Consider the following 9881-nt stretch of genomic DNA (forward strand, 5'->3'; position numbering starts at 1 on the left):
GGTTATCAGAAAACATGACAAACATGACAGCAAAATGCAGATTTTTTTTGCCACATTTCACCACAGTCATTAAATAACACTCATAAATTGAATGATGTCTGTCTGACTGCATCCTTTAGAAATTACATGATTCAGTAGTTTCATACTGGTGTGGGAAGAAAAACCCACACTGTCATGCTGTCATGTTAGAAAGAAAAATTGTCTACATGATTAGATGTAATCCTAGAACCACTAAAAACAGGTCTGCCATGAAACCATGAATGGAATCTGCTGGACAATTGGTGATGCTGTCCAGTCAAAAACGCCTCTGTTCCTGTTTTATCTTTGTTCATATGATCAACAACAAACTTTAGTTAAAATTTAAGATGTTAGTTTTGGAGCAGGGGCGTCTTTGTCACATAGCAGACTCCTGTAGTGGTGGCTCATTGATTAAGGTACTGGCCTTGGATGAATTGGAAGGTCGCAGGTTCAAGGCCCAACACTGCCAGGTTATCACTGTGAAGCTCCTGAGCAAGGCCCTTAATCCTCAATTACTTAGATTGTTTTTGAGTTGCAATTGTGTGCCACTTTGGACAACTGTGTCTGCTAAATGCTGTAAATTTGATAGCCCAAAGCAATTGTGATCTCATACCAATATAATCACAGTTCATCAATATTATTGGCCACAAAAATCTTAAAATTAATTCTATGTCTGTTTTACTACCTCTTTTTCCTATTCAGGGTGGCAGTAGGTAAAATTCACCTCTCGAAAGGTGGGACACAAGCTGGACAGTCTATCACAGGACACACACACACACACACACACCTGGGAGGACTTTTTAGTATCTACAATTAACCTGACTGCATGTCTTTGGACTTTGGGAGGAAACTGGCGCACCCAGGGGAAACCCACATAGACACTGGGCCTGGAGAACATGCAAACTGCACACATAAATCAAACCCTTCTCACTGAGAGGTGACAGTGCTATCACCAAGCCACCATGCCACCCAAATGTTAAAATATTCTTACTCCTCTCATAACTTAAATATCATTAAAACTAGCACTTTTTGAATAGCAGAATCATATTTAAATATGAATATGCTGGACTCTTAACATTCACCCAATATTAGCCTGTGTATTAACCTGACATATAGAGAGGGACCAGACCTGGGTTTATCTCCCTTCTGATAGGAGTCAATGTACTTTAAGTCGTACTGGAGTAAAATAACACCAGCAGCCAATCACAACATCACCATCCATTCTCCTTATCACACTGGTACAGCCCAAGAAAAGGAACCAAATGATTACCCCTATCTTACACCCCCTGTACCTCCACATACCTTGCTACAGTGTATAGGACATGCACAGAACTGTGAATCACTTGACTGTATATTGATATTTGCTTAGTAACAGTTTATACGGGCCTCTTTTTATCCTGAGTCAGAGCTCGCAGGTTGTGCTGTCTCATAACTCAGCTTGTCAGAGAAAAGCCAGAGTGAGCAAGATGGCCAGGATTTAGAGATCAGTTAGGTTTTATGGAAGGTAATTCATTCTCCAAGCCAGACAGCGTGAGCGCACACTCAATTAGGAAATGAGTCCATCAGGGCTACTCTATTCTCCCACAGCTCCATAAATTAGCTCCGATCAAAACGTCTTTGCAGGCTGATCTGCTTATTAGGAGCCAGAAATAATAATAAAGCCTTTTAAGAAAAATGAAAGCATGGCGGCTCTGAAGAGAATGAGCAGTCATTTCAGTTCTGAATAATAATGCTACTCATCTTCTAAAATTATAGCAGTCATGTTATATGCTGTCACTCTTAATTGTGTTGTGGATTTATTTATTTTAATGTATATAATTGCAACCAATACTTAATCACCCATAATGATTTTTACTATTAATTAAAACACAGAATGAAATCTTATATTTACAAATATATAAGATTCCTTTCTACTGATGCTGATCCCCACTGCTGATTGAGGAGAGCGAGACTGTCACAAGCCCACTCCAACACGTGTGCAGTAGCCGACTGCATCTTTTCACCTGCACAAGGCGAGTTCATATGCGGATCAGCTTTGTGTACTGAGAGCCACACCCTGATCAACGCATTATTCCCCGACTCTATGCAGGCGCCATCAATCAGCCAGCAGAGGTCGTAATTGCATCAGTTATGAGGTCCCTCTCCTGCTCTACCCTGTATGAACAACAAACCAATCGTTGTTCATGTAGGGGTCCATGAGTTCGAAATGTCAGCTCTGGTGTGCTAGTGTGTTTTACCGCTGCGCCACCTGAACAGCTAGAGAGATCACAGTGTTTACTCGCTCACTTTCTTAACCCCTTATCCAATTTGGGTCGTGGGCGGGTGGGGGGGGGGGGGGGGGGTGGATGGGATGTTGGGGAGGAGGGGGTTAGGGTGCTGGAGCCTATCCCAGCTTTTCAATGGGCGCAAGGCACACAGTAACACCCTGGACTGGGCACCAGTCCATCGCAGGGCAGACACACACACACACACACACACACATTCATCTATAGGGCAATTCAGTACACATGGCAGTTACGTCTATTTAAAATAAATCTACAACACAGTAAGTGTGCAAAAAGTCAAGGGGTTGCCTATACTGTAATTAATACTGTTAATTTTCCTCACTATACAGTCCAAAAATTCATTTGGCTCAGCATTTACAGTGTTATTGATCTTGTTCTTAATTCATGTGTTTTACATGCTGTTTTAAAGTGGATTTAAAGTAAATTCTGAAGGGACTCCACTTCCCCTAATGAGCAGGTCCATTAATACAGAGACAACAAACAAAACAACAAACTATGTAAATGTTATGAGAACGAAAACTTAAGATGGACTCACAAAAGGAACCCATTTTCCTTGAAAGGAAGCATTTATAAAAATGTATTTTTATAGCTAACATACCTCAACTATGTCTATGTTTTTGGACTCGGACCCAGAATAACATCATATTCTCTTTGGACTAAATGTATTCACTTAAATAAAGTATATTAAGTGTTACAATGAATCCAGAAGAATAAAAAGTTTTGGCAGCAGGCAGCAATGACTCTGAGGAAACAGACGAACCAGACATGACCACTTTGCTAAGTAGCCAGCGGTTCCATTAGGTAATAGCACAGATGAATGAGCTGCTGTATCTTGCTAGTGATTTATCTGACTGATCAGTGCTGATTCAGATTGGCTGCCTTTTTTACTCCAGAGCCGCTGCCATCATTCTGGATGAACCTGTGACAAGAACAAACCCAAGCGTAGAGACTGTGAAAAGACATTTGGGAAAGGGGGTTGTTGAAGACTCTTCTCAAACGTAGCTTCACGCCCCTGTTAAGCACAACCAGATGTTGTGACCTACAGTTACAAAAGAAAAAGTGAATATTTTCATGTCAGTTCTGTAAACTGGTATGTTCACCTTAACCTAGGTTTTTACTCAGCCCTAATTTATGAAAACACATCACTTGTGCTTTGTTGAGCACCTTGTTTCCAAACCATGGGAACTAGTGTTAGGTTTGTTTCCGTTTTGTTTGTTTTTTCTGGAAAGGCATTGGACCTGATTTTGCAAAATGACCGCAGGGATTTGCTTATATTAAGACACATATGAAATAGAAACATCTCTGTGGTATTTGATGGTTGAGGTTAGAGCTCTGGGCAGTGTATGTGTTTTGTGTGCCACTTTTACAACTTTGCTAAGCTGTTGTTGTTCCTGAAACATTAATTACTCACTAACTAAATAAATATAAGTTTCTAGTCAGCCTTTTAAGCTAAAATACAAACTTAAGTTAAAATTGGTCACATTATTTAAACCATTAAGCTTGAGGATTATTTTATTTATTTTTCTATTTTATTTATGCATTTTCTCCCATTTTCTCCCAATTTAGCATAGTCAATTTGTCTTCCGCTGCTGGGGGATTTCTGATTGCAGTCAAGGTGGATATTCTGCTGCTCAAGCCTCCTCTGGCCTGTGTGCAGTCCTTAGCGGAACCCTTTTCCACCCATGCATTCTGCACAAGCGCCTCTCTATCTGCTAATCAGGGTCCTTACACAGCTTGTGAAGACCCCACCCACATAGTCCGGTCATCCCGCCCTAGCACAACCGTGTCTGCTACAGACACTGCCAATTAGATGGCGCCCAGCCGACTGGTGGAAACACCGAGTTTCGAACCGAGGAGTTCTGAATCTCGGTGCTGGTGTGCTAGCGGAATATCCCGCTGAAGCTTGAGGTTTATTAATATGCAATATAAATATATATAGTGTATTTAAATTCTTCAGGTTATATTCTTTGCTACTGTTTTTTTATATTTTTAAAAGCTTTGGTGAAATATCTGGGGAAAATAAGAGTTTTATCTTATAATTTATAAATATAAAGAAAAAAAAAACAGACTCAAATAAATGATTGCAAAAAGGCTTGTAAATAAATAAAACAGATAAACAGATACATAAAATTTAAATCAGCCATCCAAGAAGAGTTAACCATTTAAAAATAATGTTAAGTGTTTCCAGACTGGGTACTTGACAATAATTAAGGACAATAATAAATATAAGGACCTGACAACAATACAATCTAAAAAATCCCAAGTTAAAATTACAAGAATTATATACGTCCAAAGCCTGTCAGGGCTTGTAAGATGCTCCACTGCATATCCATGTCAGCTCTATAAGGTATATATGGTGTTTCTTTTTTTCCAGAGATAGCATATAACACAGAACTTAGACTGCAATGCCTCCAGCCCTGCGTGTATCATCAGTGAAGAATGCCATAGGGTCATATCCGGAGCCCATGCTCCAACACGGCTGCCACACAAAGCAGTTGTTACTGTTCTTGTCGCTACCTTTTAATTTCCCCAAACAGTGGCGGAGAGCTGGCGGCTATTCCTTTCAGTACTGCAGCGCAAGGCGATATTTGCTGGAGGAGAGGGAAACAGGCCCTCTCTCTAATAATCTCCCTTTTCATTCCCACTTCATGCCAATGGTATAGCTTAGATAAGCGTAACTGTACAGTGCATGATCCAACAACACTGCAGTTATCAGAGAGAGGTTTAGGTATTTTTAGTGCATCTGATGAGATTTTTAAGGTCTTTATTGTCTTAAATGATGTCACTAATCACACCACTTGCTTTAATTTTTCAGTTTTAGGGTAACAGCCTGGTAAAGTGGCTGTGGATCTCTGTTAGATATTTTTTTCACAGTTACTTTGGTGTCCCACTTTCCAACACAGGCAGAAAAATTGTCTGCTATTAACTGCCTGTAGGTGTAATATTTATTTATTAGGATTTTAACGTCATGTTTTACACACTGTGGTGACAGGACAGGTAATTACTGATTACAGAAGATTCATCAGTTCAAGTTTTTTTAGTCATACACAGTCATGGACAATTTTGTGTCTCCAATTCACCTCACTTGCACGTCTTTGGACTGTGAAAGGAAACCGGAGCTCCCAGAGGAAACCCACACAGAAAGGACCCGGCCCGCTGCACCTAGGAATTGAACACAGGACCTTCTTGCTGTTAGACGTCAGTGCTACCCACAGAGCCACTGTTCTGCCCTGTAGGTGTATTAAATTACTAAATTTGGAAATGTGTGTTGATCTAATAGGCACCCTGTCCAGGGTGTATTTCTAGTTTGCCCCTAAAGTTTATGAGTGGTGCAAGACCCACCACAATCCTACCCGGAATGAAACAATAAGTTAAAAATATATAAATAAATAAATGCAGCACCATAATATGCTTTCTAAATCATTAAAAATAGTGATATGGAACGCATGGTAGGTAGGGTACTACTCGGGCTGAATTTTACTATGTGCTACCAGAGATTTTGCATCAAGTCGAATAGGTAAAACATTAGACATTAGAAGTCAATAGACATTTAAATATATCAAACTCTGATTTCTATTGACCCAATAACAAGCCAAGAGGTGGGTTAAACTGTCCATGGGTGTAAGTGAAAATGGATAAGTATTTGATGTTGTTATATTGATTGGTGCTTTGTTGAGGATATATTCCTGCCTTTGGCTTCATGTTTTTTTGTCAGCTTTAAACCTATCATAAACCTGATCAGCTGAATAAATTATCAGAGAATGTAGTAGTCATTTAGTATCTCTCTCTGTAGAGCATGAGGCTGAATTTTGATGTCTATATGCTAAGATCTACACGTTTGGGTGGGAATATTTTTATACAGTGAACACAAGAAAGAAAAAAAGAAAAAAACACATTGTAGTGAAACAACAATGATGATTGAGAACCTACTGAAACTGCTCATTTTCACACAGGAGAGGTTCTATTTAGACATGTTGAAATGTCGCCCCCTTGTGGGCTCCGCGTTAACTTTCACACAGAAAAATACAGTAGAAGTTTTCAACAACTTAATTTTTTCTCTTCAGATACACTTTTCCAAAGATCACTGCCAGTAGCTAAGACTAATATGCTTTTATTATATAAATGCAATGAATAAGCATTCTTTTTTGTAGTAACTGCTTGGTCAGGGTTACAGCGGATTACTAGTAAGGAGCTGTAATACACACTAAACAAGGTGCCAGTTTATTATTTGCACACTTACTCACTGTCTCACTCACACCAAGTGGCAATTTCAAGAAGATATTTCGCCTATAACCATGTTTTTGGAAAGTAGAGAGAATCCAGAACACACAAAGGAAAATTTAACTTGCCAAACACATTACACAGTAAACAGAAGCAACGATTAAAACCAAGTTCCAGAAGCCTGAAGCTGTGTGACACTCACAATGCCTGGTGTAAGCAGCTTCTAGTGGTGGGCGGATCGATCCAAATATCGATATTATCAGTACCAACGTTGGTATTGGAATCGGATCGATACTAGTGTGATGGGATCGATACTTCAGTTTTACTTTCTCCGCTACATTCAGCACATTTCTCTCGTTTCATCATAGAGAGTAAAGACCATGCTGTAGCCTAGGGGCAAGCGGTAGCCTAGTAGTTAAGGTACTGGACTAGTAACCAGAAGTTCGCTGGTTCAAGCCCCACCACTGCAAGGTTGCTGCTGTTGGGCCCTTGAGCAAGGCCCTTAACACTCAATTGCTCAGACTGTATACTGTAACTGTAATGTAAGTCGCTTTGCATAAAGGCGTCTGCTAAATACCGTAAATGTAAATGTAGACTGTAGCAGCTCCTCTCACATCTTACATGCTCACCTCACTCCTTCCCTCCTGCTCTGCTGTGTTTTGTTGTGGTACCGTCACGTTGTTATGTTGTTAAAATCCTAACAGACATCAGTACATTGGTAGGCATTGGAAGACTGTAAGTTTTTAAATACTTTGCTTTGCAGATACAGAAATAGGGTCAATTCTTCGGAAATAATAGTGTAAACTATATGTACGTAAAGTACGGAACGCACCTTAGGCACTTTGCGCACCCTACGCAAATGAGCATGCGTAGTGAGGCTCTTATTCCGTGTGTTTGTGTTTTGGTGAATGAGAGCTCTTTTCTTTTGACTTTGTGCAGGGGCGGCTCGTTCCTTAGGGCGATCGGGCGACGCACCACCAAAGGGTGAAGGGAAAGAAATTTTTCTATCACAGCTGTGATTGTTCTGCAGTCTGTCTTGCCTCGGAATATCGTAGTCCAATCAGTGTCGAGTTGTGTTCCGTACAGTACCACCCCTTTTGGTGCAATTTCAGTCTGACCCGGATTGCTCTCATAGACTCTCATGTTAAGGCTCTTTTTTTTTTTACTGCAGGCGCTGCAATACATTCTGAATGGCTTCCGGGAGGGCTCGCACTTACGTGCTTGCGTCACACGTAACCTGGTGTCGCGATCTTGTCACCATTACTACCATTACCTCAGTTCGGAGCAACTCCATCGTGTCATTAGGATAAATTAGCAACTTAAGAATTAGGGCCACCCAGACCAAATTTAAACATCAAGTATCTACAAAGGGGGGAAAATCATATGTTACAAGTACATTACAAGTAAGTAATGTAATTTTTAAATTGTGAATTGTGATTGCACTTATTGTATCTCCCCGATTGTTTAATTGTACTTTTTTATTCAGTGCATATCAGTCCCGATGCCCCGATCTTTATTCTGGATCTGCTGCACCTAAAATAAAATGCTATCTGATGAAGACTGAATTAAATTGTTAGTTTTAAGGCTTTACTTAATTTTATGATTAATGGTAAAGCTGGTCTCTCTCCATGTTCAAAGTTATTTGTGAGGACAAACTGACAGATGACTTAAGATGTTAATTATTTAAGCCTTAATTTACCCATTGAACGGGTCACCTTGGCCATTATTGCAACAATTGCCCCCCCTGAGAGATTTGGCAGGAGCCGCCACTGACTTTGTGCTTACAAATGTAAACAGAATAGCATCTATTTTTTATTTTAAATTAACAAGGACATATACATTGGGTCACTATTAAAAATTTACAAAATTATTCACCCAGCAAACACAACTACGTGGTATGAGTTAGCTGCTTGGTGGTGATACGCCTTTTGAGATGGTAACGTTTTGAGAAAGTAAAGCACCAGAAACAAAAAATCGGACCGCTTTAAACAACTGAATTTATTTACAACCCTACTGAGAGCAGCTACTTACAATAAATGTATTACAATAATACACTTAAAGGTCATGAAAATTCATTCAGATTTAGCAATCTGATTCTGATGATGCAGCTACCTTAATTATTAAAAAGTATCGGTATCGGCGATACTGGCCCTGTATTTACTTGGTATCGGATTTCGCAGTATCGCACACCACTACAGCTTCCTTCTCATTTACAGCGGTTCTCTGTTTTTGAAGGCAAAATTTATGACGGATATGCAATGCCACCACTTAACCAGCAGATGTCACTAAATTAATGCGTTTAAGAGTATGGTTTTATTTTTTAGGTAAATGCTGCCATCTGCCGATGGTGTAATAAAATTGCATGTCCCACATTTGGTGTGCAACAAAATTTGGTTGGTAAAGTTGGTAAAGGTGGTACCTGAGTAGTACATTGGCAGAGCTTGTAATGTCGATGCCACACAGGGCCTTGTTTTTATGGAAACATTTCATTTAAAATATACAAGTAAATAAACTGGCCCTAAGTACTTTAAATGATTGGCTGACTGTGATACTCTGCAAAAGTACTTTTCCAAGGAGTATTTGTATCCCTGATAAGGGTATAGCAGTTACTGAAGATAAAGAAACGAATGAATGTGCCTACCACTTTAAGGCACACCTATTATATAAAGTAACTACGCTTTGTAGGCACACAGTTACTCAATATACCTTATCTGGTGTTTTGTACAATGTATAAGTTACCATTTGCCCATTCATCCATGGAATGGAGCCACCATATACCCATAAAGTGCATTTATATGATAGGTGTAGCTTATAAAGTGGCCAATAAATGATGTACAAGACCTACATACAGCCATTGACTGTAGGTACAAGACAAGTCTGCATACCTAATATTATATTTGATCTATTCCTTAATTTTTACTCATTCATCCTGGTCTGTCTACTGGATAGAATATTGTCACTATGGCATTCAAATGACATTTCCTAGGAAATCCAAACTTTCATGTAAATCCAAGTATGTTCGTCTTTCAAGGAACTGATAACTGATTGATGTAAACAGTAAGTATTAAGGTAACCAAGAGAGGGCGCTAGAGACACACGATTTGTTTTAGTTAGCTGGCGTAAAACTCCTAATATGCATTTTTCTTTTATATAATATAAGTTCTTAATCCTGATACGCTGCAATACGTTTTGAGGAAGGAATACATCCTAAACTGAGCACTAGTTTACTGAAGGGCATCACACACTGAGTAACTCATTTACATTCACTTGCACCCAGGGGCAATAAAGAGCAGACAGTCCACCTGGGGGTATGTTCTAACTGTAGGACTTTTGGGCCCCTGAGCAAGGCCCTTAACC

This window comes from Trichomycterus rosablanca, chromosome 19, assembly GCF_030014385.1.
Source record: "Trichomycterus rosablanca isolate fTriRos1 chromosome 19, fTriRos1.hap1, whole genome shotgun sequence".
Taxonomy (NCBI): domain Eukaryota; kingdom Metazoa; phylum Chordata; class Actinopteri; order Siluriformes; family Trichomycteridae; genus Trichomycterus; species Trichomycterus rosablanca.